The following is a 22,772-nucleotide window of genomic DNA, read 5'->3' on the forward strand; positions in this document are numbered from 1 at the left end:
AGGTGCTAATTTAAAGTCGTCACATTTTCCAGCTGAGCAGGGTTGGGAAGGTTTGGTCCGACAGCAGATGTGAGCATCCTGTAAAAACTGCCAGCCGATTGCAGCCGACAGAGGACGAAAGTGCTCGGAAACTGATTCACTTGTGCTGTCAAGGACTTAACTCCTTGCTATTTATTATTAATTGTACTCCATAAAACTTTCGTTTACAAATCATTTAAATTAGGTTTTCCTCCCAAGGGCTGCTGATTAACTCACAGACTGTGGAAAGAAGTACAGGGGGAACAAGTTTAAAGCCTGCCTGCGGTGACGCGTCAAGGCTGGGCGGGTAGAGCCGGTGTGAAAACAGAGGTTTCTGGAGTCCTCGGGGCTCACCGAGTCACTGAGCTGCGGGGCCTTGCCGTGCAGCTCCCTCCTGCCAGGTTTGGGATTCTTCAAGCAGCTCTGGCCACAGGCGGTTTATAGATCATCTATTTGGTGTCCACAACTACAAATCATCAAGTGTCTGAGCTGCACAGTAAGTAATAGACTTAAGGTACCTTCATCTGACTCTGGAGTCTGGTAAAAACTGGTTTTCTAAAGGTGCCTCTATACTCTGTTTATGACTTCTCCAGAGGCCCGCCCAACCCCTAGAATATTCAAAAAAAGGCGGTTTGTATCTGAGTGAAAATATGTTCATCCCCAGCATTGGCTGACTAGAATAAAGGTCTGAGAAACGGAAGCATGAGAGAACTGAAACAAGGCCCTACATTTGACTCCCACGGTTGACAACCCACCGCCTTCAACTGATAGTGCCTTTTGACATACGTTCTTTTAAGTCAGTAAGGCTTTTGAAAAATATCAGAAAAAGATTTCATTCCTTTTAGCTGTTACCAAAATTTGGAATATAGAGATATATGGAGGTGATTTTTTGTTGTTGTTGTTGTTTTTCTAGTTACATAGTTGAATTTCAAGATGATCCATTTCTATGAAGTGTGACGCGATTAAGGCAGCTTTTGACTTTTCTCTTTTGGTAGAGACTGTTAGACCCTTATCTTCTCCTATCTGAGTAGTCAAGAGGCAGTGTTACATGGGAAACTGGGAGCATGCATTGTCCAGGACACATTTTTGAAGTGTTGATCTGTTGTGGTCAGGGCCTTCAGACTTCTCGTTCCTCAGCCCTGCTCTTTACTTCATTGGGCCTCTGGCTGCTCGGACCATCCATGTTTAAGTTCTACCTAAGCATCTTTATACCTAAAGCCCTTCTCCTCATATTCTAAAATTACTCTTCTGTTTTCTAAGTCTCTATTAAAGTACTCATTACTCTGGGGATATCTCAACTGAAGTTTAGAAGGGAAGTAATTTAAAGCAGCCAGTGCATTCTCCATAAAGGACTTAATTGTTAAACTAATTCTCTTAGACTTATTTACCTTTCAGAATGGGCTTGTTAACCCAAATGAATCTTGATTTGGTAGAATTTCACACCTGAGCAGAGGGAAAGAGACCTATTCAGGCAGTGTGGAGAAGGCACCTGTAGGGCAGTGAGATCTCCTCACTCCTTGTTGTCTATCCTGTGGACTGACCTGTGAAGTTAGCAAACTACACATATTGATCGAGTTGTTTGTAATTTTATCACTGCTGCCCTCTAGAATATCGATCAACTTAAATAGGTAATTTTGAGGTGACCTGGATGATTTACTAAGAGGCATCTGGCTTGCTGGTCTTGTTCCCAGCTCAGTCAGTCACGCATAAGGTAGATTCCTTGCCTGGACTCTAAGCTGCTCATAAACGTTCTGCTTTGCTTGATACGGTCCCTTGCTCACCTTCCTTGAAGTTCGTTAGTGGATCATAATACCAATAGAAATAACGTCCTTGTTTAGTAGTGGGTTTCTCTCTCTCTCTCCGACAATACATGGTTGAGTTGACAACATTTACCACTTGGTAACTTAGGGTCCATAGGAATGAGATGTAAAATAGTTCTAGACCATGGGTTTCTCATGGTTGGGGTAGGATGACAGCATATTTTCAAAGGAGCTGGTTGGGAGCTGTCGTCCATGGGGCGATGGAAAGAGGAAGGCTGATGGTGAACTTCTTTCCTTTCATATTCCCTGCTCTGCCCACACCTTCCTCTCCCCGCCCGCCCTGGCCGGGATATGCAGATTTGGTCTTAGGTGAAATGGATAACTTTCAGCATCTGGTATTGAGAATTTCAGTTCATTGCTCACATTCCTTTGAGTTTCTGGGATAACTCAATAAAGAAAAAGACCAACTTGGATTTTAAGAACGTGAGAAAATTTTATACTGTTTGTGAAGCCAGCAAGCCTCCTGGGAGGCAGGCAATTAGATAATTTAAGATTATTTCAAAGCTATATATGTTGAATAGAAGACACATATAGGTCACAGAAGTCACTTCTTAAATTAGCATTACTTAAGTCTTTCAGTCTCCAGCCAACGCTGTTACCTGAGAGGTTGTTGACATGAAGGAAAATATTTGTACGAGGGATGAGAGGAGTCAATGACTTTGACTTTCATTGGAATATTTTTTATCTTAGCATGTCCCCATCCGTGTTTTCCTCATGAGCTCCAGGCACCTTTCAGTGTTCAATTCTTTCCCATAAGGACTAGGTATTTCTTAACATCTTGGCAGTAATTTTACAGAATTTTATATTCTACTGCATAGGCAACCATATTGGATCAGACAAACACTAACATTGCTTACACCTTAGTTATCTACTCCAGGAAGGTGAGACTCCTCTGAGACCCTAAGAAGTGTAGGTTATGACTAGTTAGCTCTTTTTAATAGATAAAGAAAATTAAAGATTTGAAGTTGCTTGGGTCTAAATGGCAGATAAGTTTATCATGGTCCAATTCTGAAGAAAATAGGAGAAATAATTTTAATTGGTGCAGAGTTGAATTCAAACCACAGCTACTTTCAGGTCGTGGTCTGGGACAGGCTTCCTATAAGAACTCTATTGCCCTACACTCAGCTCTCATGCAGATGACTCTGGGAAGACAAACTCTGTCTTTAAAAAAAAAAAAAAGAAAGAAAAGAAAAGTACTTGCCTAGCTTGAGGTACCTGGAAAGCATGCACATGCATAGTGGTCATTAGAAAATTTTTGCAAACTAGCTCCAGTGAAGGAGCTCTTGCTGGCTCTTTAGTGAAATAAAGCCACATCTCCATCTCTCTGTAACTCCAGGTTCTCCTGTGCACTGAATGCCTTCCCTGGAGCAGGGACAGAAACAGTCAATTGGGGAGGAGGGGTATGGTCAGAGTATAGAATCAATGACATTTTCTTTCTTGCATTGCCTGGCAGACTGCCTTCTTGGAACACATACATATAGACAGTTGTCACACATCTTAATTATATGGAGCACAACTGTAGATGACACAGAAAATATATTTGCTTCTCTTAGAAAATATTTGATAGAAAACATGTTAACATCAATTTGAAAAAGCCCGCAGTGCTTGTGATATGGTAGAAATATCCTGTGGAGTTAGTAGAATCCAGAGAGCCCTGCTAAATGCTTTGAACTGCCCTTGATGGATTCCTTTCTTTTCCTCACAGAGTGAGCACCCGTGCTAGCTGGCATCATAGATGTCACCTTCACTTCCCATTGGTGAAGGTATTTCCCAGTACGGTCTCTGCTCCTGTTGTTTTTGAAGTTGTAAGCCAAATCGTATTTGCCATTACTCAACTCAAGGAGAAACATTTTGTTTATAGTTACATGTTATGAGGCATGTTGATGTCCTTTTCTCTTTTTAAAGCTAATTCAGTTGGCCTAATAATACTCCCAACATTTGTCTGTCTTCACAGCATCTGCACTGCAGAAATCTTCTTATTTTATATGTCTGCTTGTTTGTTGTGTGTGCGTGCCAACAGAATGTAAGCTTCATGGAGGCAGAAACCTTGACTGGCTTATGTACCACCATATTCTGAGCACCTAGAGCAGTTTTGGTCCACAGGAGGGAAAGAATAAATATTGGTTGGATGAAGGAATGGAACAAAGACTTTGTGCCAGCCCTTGTCCTACTGACCTCCAAATGTCAGAGCTCTCCAGGACTCCATCCTGAGCCCCCATCTCTTTCCTAAATTTGCTCTTTAGGTGAGATACTATCTATTTCTTTGGCTTCAATAGCCTCATACATGCTGACAACCTCCAAATATATCCAACCAGCTAGGCCACCTACGGAGTCCAGACGTGACTATGCACTTCCTCCTTGATCTGCATTGGAATATCTGACAGCTTTACTCAAGTTAACTTTTAAATCATACTCTCAAACTTCGATGCAGCCAGCCAACCCCTCCCTCCCCCAAAAAAGAACAAACGAAACAATAATCAAACAAAACCAGTCCTTTGCCTGTCTTAATCAGCTCTATAAATGATAACACCTCCCACGCGGTGGCTCAGAGCAGAAATCCAGGAGTCATTCTTGAGTCATCCTTTCCTCAAGTCCCATAGCTCCTCTATCTGGCTGTCTTATTGTTTCCAAAGTATATCTGGAAATGTGTTTGTTCTTTCTTTCTCTGGTGCCGGTGCATTTCCTTCCACTTTTAATAGCTCTGCACCATCATGGTTTCCACTCCTGACCTGCACTACTGTGTTCCACACAGCGACCGGAAACCAGATGACGCTGTTCCCTGCCTTAAAGCCCTCCTTGGCGTCAGAGTCCTTCCTCGCTATAGCAGATGAAGATCTAAAGGATCTCACCCAGGCCCTTTCTTCCAGTGCCTTTCTCACTGATCATGCTTCAGTCATTTTTCTGTTCCTTGTAACTGCTTAGCTCTTGTCAGTCTTGGAATTTCCACCCATGTTCATTCTGACAGGGCTTCTTCTCATGATCAGGCTGAGTTCTTCTCATCTATTCATGTCTAAAGAGAATTTTCAGACATCCCACGTAAGGTGCCCCCCCCCATTTATTTGAAGTTTTATATTGTGGTAATCATTGGAATTACTCACTGAATATTTTTGCATTTCTTCCATCTGAGCACACTTTGGTGCTGTACTTCTTCACTCTTCAAATTTAAATATGACCATGTGACTTGCTTTGCATAACGAGACATAAGTAGGAGGGATACGAACCACTTTGGAACAGAAGCTTCAAGATCACTGTGGGATTTCCCACCCTCCTTTTCCACTGCCGTGGAGATTGTTGAAAGCACTTGTTAAGGGAAAACATCTATCATCCTGATTCTCTGAGTGACAGGGATGTGCAGACCATTCCTGTAGACTTGCATTGAGCAAATTGCGTGAGTGGAGGGAAGAAAATCTTCACTGGTTTGAAGCCATTGAGATTTGGGGGATGCTCATCAACAAGGCGTAATCTTGCCTGGCCTGACCAGTGCATATGCTGACTTGCTTCCTTTATTTCTTTATTATCTTTCTCCCACTAGACTATGAAATCTATAAGGGCAGGAACCATGCTTATATGATTCATCAGTGGTATTTAGTAAGTGACCAAAGGCATGACTTAATAGTGCTTTAAAAATAATCTTGAGTGTATGAAAGAACAAGTGAAATTTCTCCCCCTTGGTGGCTAAAGGTGACTCAAAATCATGTACTAAACATTTCAGTGAAGTTATCAGGGGTAGTAATGCTTGCATGAATTTAGACAGTACTTTACAAAATCCCATAAAAGATACTCACCCATTTGCAAATCTGTTGAGCCCAATATTTGGTATATGTGGTAAATCCCGAAGTGCACAAAGGTATAGATAAAGGCATGGTGATCACCTGAATGGAGTGTAGCGAATGCAGTACAGTGTGTGGGAAATAATTACTTCAAGGTAAATCTTCTAATATACATGCTGTTCCCAATTCCCTGGCTCTCCATGATGACTTTATAGTATACGTGTATACTAGTATAGTATATCTGTCCCTGACTTAAAGGGAACAGGACACCTGCTCTTCCAAATATGATGACAAGATTGGCCCTGAGAATGGACAGGACACCTCTTCTGTCCAGATATGGTGACCAGAATGGCACTGGGACTGTTTTAAGGATGGTGGTGGACAGAGGGGAGTAAGCCTAAGGCTTTGGTTGGGTGTGAGAGATTCTGTCATATACCCAGAGCTTAACAAATTCTTAAAAATTTTATAGTTATTTTAAAAATTACGATCAATAAATTTATTTTGCCAGCATTCTCACTTGCTTCTCAAAATAAAAAATAATCACTTAACTCCAGCATGTAGACATTTCTAACTCTACTTTTCATATGAGAACACTGAGATTTAGAAAGACCACGAGGTGACAATTTGTAGCACAGCGGAAGCTCAAACCGGACTTTTGCCTCTAAGCCTTCTTTCTGATGAACTTCTGTATACCAGGTATTTTTAAATGAAGTCAGTAGTTAGCAAGAATTACTGTTTTACAGTAAGGAATTGTGGTTTGTTCAATCCCACAGTTACTTAGTAGCAGAGCTCTTGAAATACCACCTGTCCTGCTTTCCTCAGTTTCCTCCTTGGACAACGGTTTTTGTATTTGCACAACTAGAGGCTGTTTTGGCCAAAAATTACCATGCCATCAGATTGTTGGCTTCTTCTTCCTTCCTTTTTCCTTCCTTCTTCTTCCTTTTTCTTCATTATTTTTTAAGCTGTAATAATTATCAGGTGCCTAAACAACTAATACTCCAATACAAATATTAAAAACCTCAATATAGCATTGTGTTATAATGTAACAGTAGTGTTAGGGTGCTTCCTGTAAAAGTCAGCAACACGAGGAGGGAGCTACTCATTGACAGATGTGCTAGTTACTAGTGGCTAAGTTCAACCTCAGCTGCCTGCTCCAGTGGCATTCTGTGGCATCTGTTTTTATCTGCCACCAGGAGTCAGAGTGTATGACAGCAGCCCGTTGACTTTTCTTTTTCCTCTTGAACATTTTAATTTTTTGGAACACAGGGTGCATGTATGTTTTTATGAAATAATTTGACATGTAACCTTGTATAAATTTGAGGTATACAGTGCGTTACTTTGATACGTTTATATATTGTACTATGATTGGCATTGTAGTGATATTTAGCACATTACATAGTTACAGTATAGTATTATCTGTATCCATTATACTGTGCATTAGATCTTTATAACTTATTTACTGATCATTATAAATCTGTATCCTCAAACACCATCAGTCTTATCTCCTTACCCTTCTTCCCCTTGTAACTGCTTTTTTACTCTTTCTTAAAAGTTTAATTTTTTAGATTACACAGATAAGTGATATTGTACAATATTGGTTTTTCCTCTAATTTAATTTCCTCTTAACATAATGCTTAAAGTCCATCCATGTTGTCTCAAACAGCAAATATCCTTTCTCACTGCTAAATAATATTTCATTTTATATGCACACACACCGCATTGTTTTTATCCATTCACCTATTGATGACAGTTGGGTTGTTTCCCAATCTTAGGTATTGTGAATAATACTGCAATAAACATGGGAGTGCATGTATCTTGTCAAAATTCTGTTTACATTTCCTTTGGGTATAGTCTCAGAAATAGAATAGCTGGATCCTATGGTAGATCTATTTTTAATTTTTTGAGGAACCTCTATATTGTTTAACACAGTGTCTGAATGAACTTACGTTCCCATTAATAATGTATAAGCAGTACTATTATACATTATTTGCACTGTACCTGTTTTCCCTTGTCCTCTTGACAACAACCATTCTACCATGTGAGAGGTGATGTCTCACTGTGGCCTTGACTTGCATGTCTCTGATTAGTGATATTGAGCATCTCAACATATGGCTCTCCGCATAGCAAAAGAAATAATAGAATGAAAAGACAACTTACTGAATGGGAGAAAATTTTTGCAAGCCATAAATGAGAAAAGAAGTTAACATCCAAAATATATAAAATACTCATACACCTTAACAAACAAATGAAAAACTAACAATTTGATTTTAAAAACTAGACAGAAGGGGGTGCCTGGGTGGCTCAATCCCTTAGGCGGCCGTCTCTTGATTTCAGTTCAGATCATGATCCTCAGGGTCATGAGATCGAGCCCTATGTTGGACTCCCTGCTGAGCTCCCTGCTTAAGATTCTCCATCTCCCCCCACCGCCCCTCTGCTTCCCCACACCCCTACTTGTGTTTTCTCTCTCTCTCTCAAAAATTTAAAAAATTAAAAATGGACAGAGGAACCAAATAGACATTTTTCTAAAGTGGCCTGACTTCTTAATGGCAATTATGAAAACTTCTTTAGCTACCTAGAAGAATATAGGGTTTTAGGGAACTTGAAGGCTATAAATCTCGTTATATGAGCCCTATAATCAGTAACTATTTGCAACATAATTGCTTTCTTACTTATATGTTTTTTTTTTCCTCTCTAGAATGTTCTTTTAAGGATTAAATATATGTGATGGGGATTTCAATTGGTACAACCACTGTGGAAAATAGTACAGAGGTTCCTCAAAAATTAAAAATTAGAAATACTGTATGATCCAATAATTCCACTACTAGGTATTTATCTAAGGAAGCAAAAACACTGATTTGAAAAGTTATATGCATCCCAATGTTTATTACAGCATTATTTACAATAGCCAAGATACAGAAACAACCTGAGAGTCCAGTGATAGACCAAAGATAAAGAAGATTTTTATATACACACATGCATGCACACATGGAAGGACCTAGATGGTATTATGCTAAGTGAAATAAGTCAGGCTGAGAAAGACAAATACCATATGATTTTACTCATCTGTGGAGTATATATAAAAAAAAAAAAAAACACCCCAAATGGGTAAACAAACAAACAAAAAGCTGAATCAGATCTGTAAATACAAAGAACTAATGGTTGCTAGAGGGGAAGGGGATGGGCAAAATGGGTAAAGGTTAGTGGGAAATATAGCCTTCCAGTTACAGAATGAATGAGTCATGGGAATAAAAGACAGCCTAGAAAATAAAATCAGTGATATTGTGATAGTGTTGTATGGTGGCAGACAGTAGCTACACTTGTGAGCATAACACAAACTTGTCAAATCACTAAGTTGTATGCCTGAAAATAGTGTAACATTGGGTGTTAATGACTCTTAAGTTAAAAAATTAATTGAAAAAGTGATTAAACATATCAGTTCAAATTTTGATGGGAGTGTCCTAGGAGCAAAGGCAGTGATGGCAAAACAAATTTTAGACCCTAACTGCAATAGAGTTAATTAATACCACTTAAGTCTTGGTCCTTAAAGGTTCCCTTTCTGCCCTTACCATCTCGTTTCCTAATATCAAACCAGGTACTCCCAGCTCTTTTCTATAGGAGGGTGGTCCTTTGAATAAGGGCACTTTTTCGGTGGTAAAGGTGAGCCTGCATTAATATCAATGATTACAAAGATCTTGGAAGTGATTAAACCTAAGTTTTCTCATTAGAAAAAAGATGATAGTGTCAATTTCACAAAAGGGCAAGTGAAATGATAAATGTAGGTGTGTTTTGTAAAATGTAAAGAAGTCTGTAGTTTTTATTAATAGAGTAATGTGTTAAATATAGAGATAACAATGTCTACCTTTAAAGCCTGTGGAAATTTTGAGAAAACTAATGAGATTATATTTATAACACTCTCAGGCTTCTTCATAAATAATTGGTATATAATGTCATGCATAATTAATGATTAGTTAATTTTTTTGTATTTGTACTCAGTTCAGGGAGGCAGTATCTTTTACTGTTCAAAAAAACAACAAACCCATGGGTAGAAAATGACCAGGTTGAGAAATAATTATCAACTTGATAGACCACACACCTAGACGTACCAATAGTAGAATTCCCAGGATGTCATATTATCTTTGAGATATTGTACTTAAAAGAATATATAGTTCTTGTCTAGTATTACTGAAGTCTTTGTGAATTTAATGAAGGTAGTCTCAGCTGGTTTGGCATGGTATAATGCTGGTCGATCATGAAAGTTGTTAACACTAAAGAGACTTGTCAAAGGAAGTTCTGAAAAAATCCTGTAGATTTGAAGGGGGAAAGTAAGTATGAGTTAGGAAGTTTTTACATTCAAACTTCCACAGAAGAAACTATATGAAAGGTCTCTTAAGTCTGACTCTATAATCATCACAGTTGTTGTTGCTACTCTGTGCAACAACAACATCCATACTAGTCTCTGCTTCCTCACATAATCATAACATGCTGTTTACTGATTTTCCAAATGTCTGGATCAGTTTAATAGCTAAGGCATGCATATATAAGGACATCTAACAACACATGATTGAGAGATATATATTTTGAAGAAGAGACCCTTGAGGAGTGTGGTATCCAAGCTTACAAAAGTGGGAATGGCTTAATAGTTATGCATATGTGTTTCTTGGTACAGTATCTTTTCAATTATTTTTTGTCTAATTTTTTTCATTGTGTTTATTTTTTTATTATTGATTTGTAGGAGTTCTTTATATATTATGGACACAAGGTGTTTATCGGATATATTATTTGAAAATATTTTTCCATTCTGTGTCTTATTTTTTTCATTTTCTCAGTTGTATTTTCTGAAGCACAAAAGCTTCAATTTGATGGTGTTCAATTTATCAGTTTTTTCCTATATGGATCATGTGCTGGGTATACTGTTTAAGAACTCTGCCTAACCCAAAATCATGAAGCTAGCCTCTCTTTGAGTTCTTTAAAAATTTTTTTAAAAGATTTTATTTATTTATTTGTCAAAGAGATAGAGAGTATAAGCAGTGAGAGCAGCAGGCAGAGGAAAAAGCAGGCTCCTTGCTGAGCAAGGAGCCTGATGTGGGACTTGATCCCAGGACCCTAGGATCATGACCTGAGCTGAAGGCAGACACTCAACCAATTGAGCCACCCAGACATCCCGAGTTCCTTGAAATTTTTAATAATTTCAGCTCTTACGTTTAGGTATATCATTCATTTTGAGTTAATTTTTGTGTATGATATGAGATAAAGGTCTAAATTCATCTTTTTACATGTGGCTGTTCAATTGTCTCAGCACTATTTGTTGAAAAGACTATTTCTATTCCCCTTCTAATTGCCTTGGTATGTATCAAAGATTAATTAACCATAAATGTGAGGATTTACTCTTGGACTTCCAGTTGTTTTCCTTTGATTTTACATTTCTTTCTTGAGCCAGTTTATCCTTATTTTTGGTTACTATGTCACTATAGTAAGTTTTGAAATTGGAAGTATAAGTCTTCTAATTTTGTTCTTTTTCAAAATGGTATAGGGTATTCTCAAGTCTTTTGCATTTTAATATAAGTTTCAGAAACAGCTTGTGAATTTCTTCAAAAAAAAACCACCCCTGCTGGTGTTTTGATAGAGATTACTTTGAATCTATAGATCAATTCGAGGAGAATTGCCTTCTTAACACTATTGAACATGAACATAGATTACTTCTCAGTTTATTTATATCTTCATTCCTTTCTCTCAGCAATGTCTTACAGTTTTTGGTGTACCAGACTTGTACTTTTTTTTTATTAAAATTCAGCATAGGTATTTTTTTTTCACTCTTTGAGGCTATTGTGAATGCAATTGTTAATTTCATATGTGGGCAGCTCATTGCTGATATTTAATTGATAGTTCTGTATCTATCTTGGCTCTTTTGACTTTACTGAACTCCTATGTTCTAATTTTTTTTTTTAACGTGGATTCCTTAGTATTAGCCTTGTTACACTCTCTAAGACCCATAGTATAAGGTTGAATGAAATGATGAGAGTGATCATCCTTGCTTTGTTCCCAGTCTTAAGGGAACTCACTCAATATTTCACATTAAATACAATATTAGCTATTGATTTTTCACAGATGCTCTTCTATCAGGTGGAGGAAATCCCTTATTTTCTTCCTAGTTGGCTTAAACTTTTTCCTAAATGAATATTATATTTGTTCAGTATTTTCTGTGTCTATTGAAATGATTATATTTTTTTCATTTTTTCTATTAATATAATAAGTTGTGATGATCAATAGAGATACAGTTTGTTAAAGAGAACCAAATGCAAATTTTGGAGATGAAAAAATGTTACTGAAATAAAAAATTTGCTAGGGGTATCAACAGTAGATTTCAGATGGTAGAAGAAAAAAAGTTGGGAAACTTAAAAGCAAAATTGGAATAGAGAAGAGGAAAAGGAAGATCGATGGTATACCATGATATATGCATAATGGGCTCCCAGAAGAGGATAAATAGAAAGTGGGTGAAAAAATATTTAAAGAAATAATAGCTAAAACCCTTCCATATTTGAAGAAAATAATTTAGACTTCCGAAAGTTCAACAAACTTGTAGGATAGACACAAAGAAGCTCACATCTACAAACAGAATCAAACTGTTCGAAGCCAAAGACAACAAGAACATCTTGACAATGGCAAAAGAGAAAACCTCACATACAGGAGGGAAAACAATTTGATGAGCAACTGACATCCAAAATGATGAAGTTCGAAAAGTAGTGAGATAACATTCAAGTACTGAAAGAAAAAAAGTAAACCAAGAATTCTATATTCAGGAAAACTGTAAACAACAACAACAACAAACTAAAAGTAAGTGCAAAGATAATATTATCTGGATATAGAAAATACCAAAGAATGTATCAAAAACTTCTGAACCTAATAAGTGAGTTTAGCAAGTTTCCAGGATACAAGACCAATGACCCAAAATAAACTCTGACCCCATATACCAGCAAATAACATATATAATTTGATAATTTTGTTAAAAAAATCATTTATAATAGTTCCCAAAAGGAAAGTAGTTAGATACAAGTCTAATAAGATATGTATAGAATCTGTATGTGAAGGACTACAAAATGCTGATAGAAGGAATTACAGTAGATCTAAGTACATATTATTATTATTATTATTATATATGTATATATGTATATAATATACTGTGTACATTGAGTCTTTTAAATAATTTCTGTCGCTGTTGATTCTCCATTTATTGGATCATTGTTGCCCTAGTTTCCATTAACTCTTTAGATGTGAGTTCCTTTAGTTCTTTGAACATATTTATCATAGCTCTTCTGGAGACTTTGTTAAGTCTGTGCCTTCATTTCTTTTGACTGCTCCTTTTCCCTGAGTATGGTCATATTGCTTACTTCTCTGCATGACTTACAATTTTTTGCTGAAAGCTGGATATTTTAGGGAATACATTAGAGCAACTCTGTATTAGAATCCTCCCAGGTTTGTTTTTATTGCTGTTTGTTTGGTAACTTGCTTGCACTAAATCTATGGACATGTTCTCCCTCAAGATATGTGATGGTATATGGACATTGATATATGTGCTCAAAAAAAATCCCTCTGTCAGCATAACTTAGTGATTAGCCATTAATTGGTCAGCGTATCTTCTAAAATACAACCTCATTTGAATCAGTAAGGATTCTACTCTTTGCCTGTGGATCTGTGTCTGGATTGGGGAATGCAGTCAAAGTTGAGGCAGTTTATAAATTTAGCCCCCCCCCCCCCGTTTTTTTCTTTCCACTCTCATGTCTCTTCTGTGCATGCACAAGTTTTCATCTCGGGGTTGTGTATTTGGCTGGTTCCCCCTCCATCTCTTCTTGATCTTGTGCACAGCTCTGTAAATGCACACAGCCTTTCAGACCATCAGAGTATTTAGGAGCTCCTCGAAGCCTCCTGCGATGCTCTCTTGTTCCATGGATTATTACCCAGTTATATTTCTGCCTATTTAGCTGATCTGTTGCTTGCCACAATCGAAACAGCCATTTCAGTTTAGGTGTAACATCACCTACCATTTGGCTCCCAACTATGGGATGTTGTTTTGCCATGGCCTACTTAAAAATCAAGTCAGCTCCCTCTGGCAGCCAAGTCTGCTTTGCAGAGCTTACTTTCTTATTGTAGAATTACCATTCTGATGAAGCCAGGGGAAGGTTGTACGCTAGCCCCCTGGCTAAAACACTACACACTCTTATTGTTCTTACCCAAGGTTCAGTAGCTTTGCTTGAATGAACACTTTCAAATTTGTTGTATGCCTGAGGTTGATTTCCAGAGCCCTGAAATTACTGTTTTTTGACAACTTTATCAAGTTTTATTGTGAAGATTTGATGGTCTGCCATCAAATTGGAAGTCTCAATTAATCTTTTAAGAAGATTAAAATGTGAAAAGACATTGTCTATGTTTACTCATATATTTACCATTTTAGTGCTCTTCATTTGTGTGTGTGTGTGTAGATCTGAGTTTATATCTGGTCTAAGAATCTTCCCCCTGAAGAAGTTGAATGTTCTTTCTGTTATAAGGTTGATAATGAATTCTCTTATCTTCTGTATTTCTGAAAAATTCTTTGGTTATCTTATTTGTGAAATATTTTTTTCCTGAGTTTTAGAATTCTGAGATGAAAGTTTGTTGTTTTTTTTCTCTCTCAGCACATTGAAGTTGTTGTTCCATTATCTTAGGGTCTTCATTTAGCTGACAGAAAATTGGTATACTCTGATCTGCTTTCTGCTATGTACTGTGTACCTGTTTCTACTTCTTATTTGTCACTGATTTTTAGCAATTTGATTATGATGTGTCCAAATGTGGCATTCTCTGTGGTTCTCCTCTTTGGTGTTTGCTGATCTTCTTAGATCTACAGGTTTACATTTTAAATCACATTTGGACAAATGTAATCATTCTTCAAATCTTTTTTCTGTGACCTCGTAACTTTTCTTCTTCTGGGAGAATTTTTTTCCGATTACTAATAATGTTAGCTTGATATCGTTACACCTGTCACTGTATCTTTTTTTTTCCCAGTTTTTTTTTTCTCCATGGCTGACTATTTTCTATTGCTAAGTCTTTTTTTTTTTATAAGATGTTATTTATTTATCTGACAGACAGAGATCACAAGTAGGCAGAGAGGCAGGCAGAGAGGAAGAAGGAAGCAGGCTCCCTGCTGAGCAGAGAACCTGACGTGGGGCTCGATCCCAGGACCCTGAGATCATGACCTGAGCCAAAGGCAGAGGCTTAACCCACTGAGCCACCCAGGCGCCCCTTGCTAGGTCTTTTTAATTCTGCTGTTGTCTTTAATTTGTTGTCAAGCACATCTGAGAGGTTGTTTTTGTATTTTTTTTTTTTTTTCTTTTCAGGCATTGTATTTTCCAGCTCTGGAAATCTGTGTGGTTCTTTAAAAAATACCTTCCATTTCTTGCCCCATCATATTAATGTTATGGCTATGTACAGACTGAACATATTTTCAATAGCTGTGTGAAAGGTCTTGCCTACTAATTGCATCATCTCTGGTTTTTTTTTTTTTTTCGTCTCTGTCATTTTTTCAGTCTGTTTCTATTGATGGCTTTTTCTCTTGGTAACAGATAATATATTCCTGATTCTTTTGTGGCTGCAAATATTTTATTGGATGCTCAAGATTATTAATTTTACATTGCTGAGTAGTAAAGTTTTTGGTGTTTGGAGCTGGTCTTTGGTCTGGCCAATGACACTTATTTGTATGTGAGTATGATTCTTTTGAGGCTTGTTGTGTATCTTTTTGTGATACATCTAGAGTTAGAATAACTCTAGAGCTATTTTGTCCTGACTATAAGACTTCATCCTTTGAGAGTCTTTTTTGTTTGTTTTGTTATTGTTGTTGTTTTGGTTTAAGATTTTACTTATTTGACACACAGAACAAGCAGGGGGAGCAGCAGAAGCAGAGGGAGAAGCAGACTCTTCACTGAGCAGGGGGCCCAGTGTGGGAGTGGATCTCAGGACCCCTAGATCATGACCTGAGTAGAAGGCAGATGCTTAACCCACCTAGCGACCCAGGCACCCCCTTCTGGAGTCTTTATTAAAAGTCCTGCAAACTTAATGGAATCTTCCCATTCTGATGTGTAGAGAGACTCTAGTCCTATGGGAGCTCTGGGAGTTATGTAGCCTTGATTTATATGCCTTGTTCCCCCCACCTCTTTTTTCTGGAAGTTGTTGTTTTCCCTGCCTTATGAAATTGTATCCTAAGCAATCACAGCCAAGAACTCAATGGATATTGAATTTGTAGACATCTGTTTCTACTAACTCTCTTCTCTTGGCACTCTGATTTATAAAGTTTAGCCATCTTTGCGTCCCTAAATTCCAATTTTTATTTGAATGCTCACTTTGGTTCCAGTTTTCTGGGATCTGTTTGGGTTCCCTTACCCTGAACAATGTTCAGAATTGCCTCTAATCTGAAGCTGGGACTGTTACTGGGCTAATAAAAATACAGGCACCTGTAATTTAAAAATTTAAATTTTTATTTGCCTGAATTTCAAGTAAAGAGCAGATACTTTCTTAGCAGAGACTTTCTTAGTATGTCTCAAATGTTGCATGGGACATACTTTCACTAACATTATTTGTCTGAAATTCTAATTTAGCCTAGCATCCCATATTTTACCTGGAAATTATATATTTATCATAATTTCTAATTGTTTCCTGTAGGAGGACATTTCTGTAGTAGTTACTCCTTCATTGATAGTAGCAGAAGTCCTGATGTTACTTGTTTATGGACGCTGTACATTGTGAATCTTACATTGTTGATTTTCTCACCTTGGTGTCTTCTTCTTTTTTTTTTTTTTAAGATTATTTATTTATTTACTGAGAGAGAGAGATCACAAGTAGGCAGAGAGGCAGGCAGAGAGAGAGGGCGAAGCAAGATCACAAGTAGGTAGAGAGGCAGGCAGAGAGAGAGGGCGAAGCAGGCTCCCTGTAGAGCAGAGAGCCCGATGTGGGGCTTGATCCTAGGACCCTGAGATTACAACCTGAGCCAAAGGCAGAGGCTCAACACACTGAGCCACCCAGGCACCCTTGTTGTCTTCTTTAAAAGAGTGTTGAAATTTGTTTTTCTGACAGCTAAGTAACTTAAGGCTCTGCTTGATCATTTTGAAACTTTTTTTTTTTTTTTTTAAGTTTCCTTCTGGTGTTTCCAGAGTATTTTAGGGCTGTTCAGTCCATTATTAATATGTGACCCTTCTGGAGTTTCTGTTGAGTGTATTCATTTTCAGCAAATTTTCTCTCCTGTGGCTATTCACAGTGCTCCTCTCTCCCAGGCCTTTGTGAACTTTGGGAATTGTTCAGCTCCATTCTCTCTGATGGTTGTTCTTTTTCTGCCTTATAGAGATTTACCTTATATAAGCACAGATATTATTCAACCAAAGACTCAGGAGGATCCCTATGTAGATATCTGGAGTCCTTTCTGGTACTTTACCCTGCAAATTCTAACCACCTCAGCTACCCCACACTTAACTCAGGCCACAGTTCTCTCTCTGGTTGCAATCTCTCTCCCTGCAATGCAGTCTGGAAAGTGCCTAGAAGAAATCATATGCTTATGTGCCCATAGGGCTCACTTTATCTGATTGCCTTCTTTGGGGATTGAAGTCCTGTGCTACCTGTTATCCAGTATCTAAGAACAGTCCTCATATAATGTTTTCCATTCTTGTGTTGTTTATGGTAGACCTTATTATGGCCAGAAGTAGAAGTCTTATTTTTAAAATATCCTTGATCTGTGAGGTACTGAGTGGTTCTTCAGCCTCTTTATAAATTCTGCATGTGGGGGAATAGCTGTATTATATTTATGTTGGTAAATTCATATGTATTTTTGTTTCTCAGTTGAAAGTGAAACCAGGAAGAACACTATTCTAAAATATTGTTACATGCTGTCCATTGAGCTTTATGCTCTAGGCAGGTCAAATTATTTCTTACATCCCAGGATCCAGCATAGTATGAAGAACAGAGTAGTTGTACGGTAAGTACATAACGATTATAAGAATAAATTAATAAGTGGCAAGGCATGGATATGGGAACTGGCAGCTGGTTCCTGATTTGCAGATCAAATAATTTGGATATTGCCTTGTGGACAGTTGAAACCAATATAAATAGGGATGAGATATGTTCAGAATGGTACTCTTTAGAATTATGATCTGGAAGGAGCTTTAGAGAGAGCTACACTAGTGTGACATGTTTAGAAAACCAGAAGGCAGGCAAATAAAAGAAGCCCCCATGAAGAATAATCCACAAATCACACATTTCAGTTAAGCCAGGTTTAGGATGGACCTGGATTCTGAAATCAGGTGGATTATAGTCCCAAGCGTCTGGGTCACAGAATAATGAGAGCCAAAGAAGGTCTGGCAGACCATTTGTTGTTTGTGCTGTGGAAAGTGTTCTGAAAGTCAGTAGACATTAGGGCTATCTGATCTTTAAGATTCCTTCCATTTCAAATATTCATTCATTAATTCATCATGTATTTATGGTTGAACATCTCCTATGTTTTAGCAACTGATTTAGTAATACAGAAGAGATCAGAACTTGCCTTTGTCTTCAAGGAGAACACAGTATTATAGGAAAATAAATGTGGGACTCTTTGCAGTAGAGTAAGACAATTCTTGATTGAAGCCATTTTTCCCTTCGAAGGTCACAGCTGGGGGTGGCAGGGCAAAGAGGCAATAGTTTACCTGGGGTCTAGGTGGTTCTGAATTAAAATGGCGACATGGGGCCTGGATTAGACTCACACTGCAGCACTATGTCAACACTTTGAGTAACTCGTAAGTCATCAGATAAAAGACAAAACCGAGCTGAAATGTTGTGAATAGATATTCCTAACTATTGATATTTGTTCTGTGCTAGAAAAAAAGACATGCTTAAGCCACAGTAATTATCATACTATTTAGTATTAATCTGCATAAGTATAATTGCTTTATTAAAAAGCTGATTAGATTAATGCTATTATCATGATAATGGCTAGAATCACTTGAAAAAAAAATACCATATTTTTTTAATAAAAAATAAAGCCCAGAATCACTGCTATTGACAAGAGTCTGAGAGTAGATGAGACCCATTGGTGTTCAATTCACTCATCATACAGGCAGGAAAACAGTTCGGGGAGGAATATGAAAGAACATTATCTTATTTGGTGTGCAGATTATTTCTCTGAGTTACTAGTTAGCCCAGTAAACTTTTCTTTCATTAATGAGAACATTGAAATTTATTTTACTCTAAAAAGTTTCTCTTCTTTTCCCATGAAGTTTATTTATGCTTTTCATTAGGAAATTAAATATTAATCATACAGAGAAATCTGAGAACAGTGAAAAGGATAAATATCTATTCATATTTCCACCATCTAAAATAATCACTCTTAATAACTGTATCCTTATATTTCTTCTCTATTCATATTTATGCATTTTTATTGTTTTATTGATTTGACATTGTTTAAATTGCAGTGCATCAAAAACTGTATTTTTTTTTTTACCTTCACTGTTTTAACATATAATGGTAAATACACAGCAGGTGTATCATACTTTTCATCTCTCCTATTCCTAAGTCACTTAGCAGCAGGAGAAAAGACTGGGAAAGACTCAGACGAATTCTGTGCTTGTGGTTTTGTGCCCCTTTAATTAACTCATTTAATTGACATAACAACCATGTAAGGAAAATGTTTCCCCTGCTTTAGAGAGATGATATTTTAGAGAAGGACTTGCCTCATGGTTACCTTGGGTATCCTTGAGATAGGAACTTAGGGCTGCAGGTCTCCTAAGAACGTTCTTATACATCTCAACAGAAGCAAGAGAGAGAGAGAGAGAATGAAGGAACAAACTGGAGAGTTGCAGAATGGTTGGCAGAGGAGTGAGGGGATAATGAGATAATAGGTTCTTTCCAATGAACAAAGGTTTCCTCAGTTTAACCTACATGATCTAAAATTGAAGAGAATACAGTCAAATAAAGGGAGCAATGGGAGGAAGAAGAAGTAGTTCAAGTTCTAGTACCATTAAACAGTTTTTCTTTTGAACTAAGCAGTCATATGGCCACTGGAGTTATATTTTTAAACTATCTTTGGAACCTGATTATTTTAACAAGTGCTGTCCAATTGCTGTATTATTTAAAAGAAAAGCTTCTTACATTTCTAATTAGTATTTATTTTTAAAATTTCTGTCATATTAAGGGCCTGGTGAAGATAAAATTTTTTCTTTCTTTAGGTTGATTCTGCTTAGGCAAACTCATCAGAGGTAATTTAAATTTTATTGTTTTATTGTTGGGTAGTCAGGGTGCTAGTCTGAGAATCTGAGTTGGTAATATGCTCTTTTCCTGAAAAAATAACTGAGAGATCATCCCACTTACATGTATCTTACGAAATTCGGAGAGAAATGAGGTGAAGACTATGCATCATCTTTTTTAGACAAGTTCTACAGAGAACACCTTCTGTAGCTAACCATGGCGAATTCTCTGCTGAGAGTGATTCTGCCCCCACAGGCTCTCTGGCAACGTCTAGAGACACATTTGATTGTCATACCTCAAAGGGAAGGGAATGTTCTGGCATCTAGTGAGTAGAGGGCAGGAGCACCATTAAAGATCCTATGAGGACCAGCCCTGCCTCCTCAAACAAGAAAGGATCTTCTCTACAATGTTAATGACGCTATGATCAAGAAACCTTCTCCAGAAAGGTCTTTTGAATTCTTCTCTCACTATGCAACCTGTATCATCAGAAGATAGAAAATGAAGAAAGAAATGCATAAGAATGAGGCTTAATCGGCTTAGAATAAATATTGCTTGTTTTTCTCTTCTCCTTTATCTTCAAGTCAGGTGAGGGAGGCTCCAAGAGACTCCCTCAGGGATTTGAAGGCAGCAGCTGCAAGATGGAAGAATGATCTCTCACAGTAACTGGAAGTGCACTGATTGGCAGAGACCGGCCTCCTCACCTGATTCTGACACGGGAGGAAGGCGAGGATGGAGAGTTCTCAGAAGTGCTTGACATGCATTCCGAGTTTTAGAGTATACACGAATAAAGAAACTGCTATGGAGTCTTTTGACGGCTGCCTGGAGAATTGTAAAATTGAGAAACGGACTAGAGTGGTTGTGATAGGCGGCCCAAGGAGGGGGCCAGTAACCAGCACGTAGAAACTTCAACTCTCAGTCTGACAAGAATAGATGAGTTTTCTCTGGGCTAAAAGTCACTGGGCTCAAGATATTTTGGTGGGTCCATGCCCAGGGGGATAGCCTGCCTCCGTGAGAAGCCCCCAGCAGCATGAAGTTAGAAGATACCTGCCGGTAGCTGGAGATAAACAGTGGAGCGCCGTAAGAGGTCAGGTGGGTATTGTTTTGCTCACTTGAGGACATAGTAGGGTAAGAAGGTCACTGCAGGGCCTATGGAAGAGCCATGAACATGGTCCATAAGCCAGGAAGCGTGTAGGCATCTGCTATACTGAAGGAACAAAAGATCAGATGACAAAGTGCTCTGTCCTATTTCCCACGCCATGTGTGCCCCTCAGAGCTACTACAGTGGGAGAGAAAGGAGACCACACAGCCTCAGAGAGGGAGAAAAGGAGCAAAATAAGGGGGAAGTGAAATAAGAAGGAAGAGTGAAAGCCCATCTTCCCCACAGATGTCTCTGAACGTGGGTCATCTGTAAATTGATGTGATGATAGATTGAGTTGGGTATGAAATCGCAGTGCTGGTATACGCTAGGCTTTGGAACATCTGAAAGCCACTTTCAACTGCCAAAGTGTGACTTTTTTCTCATAAATGAAGGGACTAGAAGGCGGAAGGAATCACTGAACGTGTTGTCCCAGACCAGAAAAGATACCCAGCTCTGCATGTCTGAAGGAAGTGGTTGGAGGAAAAAATATTTCTTGCTGATTTCCTATAGAGTTCGACCCAGTTTTTTTAAAAAATGTCAGTTCTATTGGCCTTTGTCCCACACCTCATGTGGGTCAGCATCTTGTTTTAAATGTTTGTGGGCACTAAATTATTTAAGCTTTGCAATATCCCCAAAGAGAATAATTATTATCCCCATTTAAAGATGAGGAGGAAAAGGTCTGTGTGGGGTAAATAATGTATCATAATGAAAAAAGGGGATACATACTTTGCAGGTTCTGTGTTTTTTTGTTTTTTTTTTAAAGATTTTATTTATTTATTTGACAGAGATCACAAGTAGGCAGAGAGGCAGGCAGAGAGAGAGGAGGGAGCAGGCTCCCTGCTGAGCAGAGAGCCCGATGTGGGACTTAATCCCAGAACCCTGAGATCACGACCCGAGCCGAAGGCAGTGGCTTAACCCACTGAGCCACCCAGGCGCCCCTGCAGGTTCTGTGTTTTGAAAGTTTCTCCAATCACTAATAATTTAGGAAATAATGTGGCTGCTTCTGGAGTTCTGAACAACAGAGAAAGGAATTTTAGCATTAATAAAAATTATTCTGATACGGAAATTAACAGGACAGTTTAACTATAAGAAAAATGGGATTTGTTCTGCTTTTCACTCAGAGTCACGTGTCCCTTGTGAGCTCCTAAGATTTTGCCCTTTTCTTATAGATTTAGAAGTTCTTCCTTTACATACTGATATAGCCATCCCCTGAAACATCCCTATCCTTTAGTACTAGGGCTGTTTCCATTCTGAATTATTAAACAGGCTGACAACTGAGTTGAGTGAGAAATGAGTTTGAGTTGCATTGGAATTTCTGCAGAAGGGCAGAAGAGCTCATTGAGGTGATGGTTGGTTGATTTAATATCCAGTCACTGGTGTCCATTTCTCTACCACCAGTTACATGGCTGAGCCTCTATGTGTAGCAAAGAGGTGCTAAAATATAGCAAATTAAGAATTAGTTTTTATTAGATCCTGCTGTTTGTTTTCACTGTTTGGATCTTAAAACTCCCAGAGAGCTCTGATTCCAGGGGTGAAATGAAACCATTTTGCTACCTTATTTGTCTTTTACAAAGCCTACTAAACTGATTGTTAAATAACAAAGCATGCATCCACGGGTGTAGTAGGACAGAAGTTAATACTCATTAGCCTGAAGATTGAAGTCTAAAGTGGGCTTCTTTTAAAGCATTGACAAGGATACGATTATTTACAACTGTTCATCTCCTTGGGCAAAATCCGTACCTATAAAGTATGGAAATCTGGGTTTGCATTCTTTTTTTCTTTTCTTTTTTTTTTTTT

The 22,772-nt window shown here is 38.0% G+C and overlaps 1 long non-coding RNA gene across 1 annotated transcript in view; it reads left to right on the plus strand.

Moving 5' to 3' along the window:
- Positions 1-286: 286 nt before the first annotated feature.
- The window catches only part of LOC132025111 (uncharacterized), a 117,780-nt gene continuing 95,294 nt past the window's right edge, over positions 287-22,772 (plus strand). Inside the window, exon 1 of the long non-coding RNA XR_009406422.1 lies at positions 287-514. This is a non-coding gene — a long non-coding RNA (uncharacterized LOC132025111). The remainder of the gene's footprint in view (positions 515-22,772) is intronic.

This window comes from Mustela nigripes, chromosome 9, assembly GCF_022355385.1.
Source record: "Mustela nigripes isolate SB6536 chromosome 9, MUSNIG.SB6536, whole genome shotgun sequence".
Taxonomy (NCBI): domain Eukaryota; kingdom Metazoa; phylum Chordata; class Mammalia; order Carnivora; family Mustelidae; genus Mustela; species Mustela nigripes.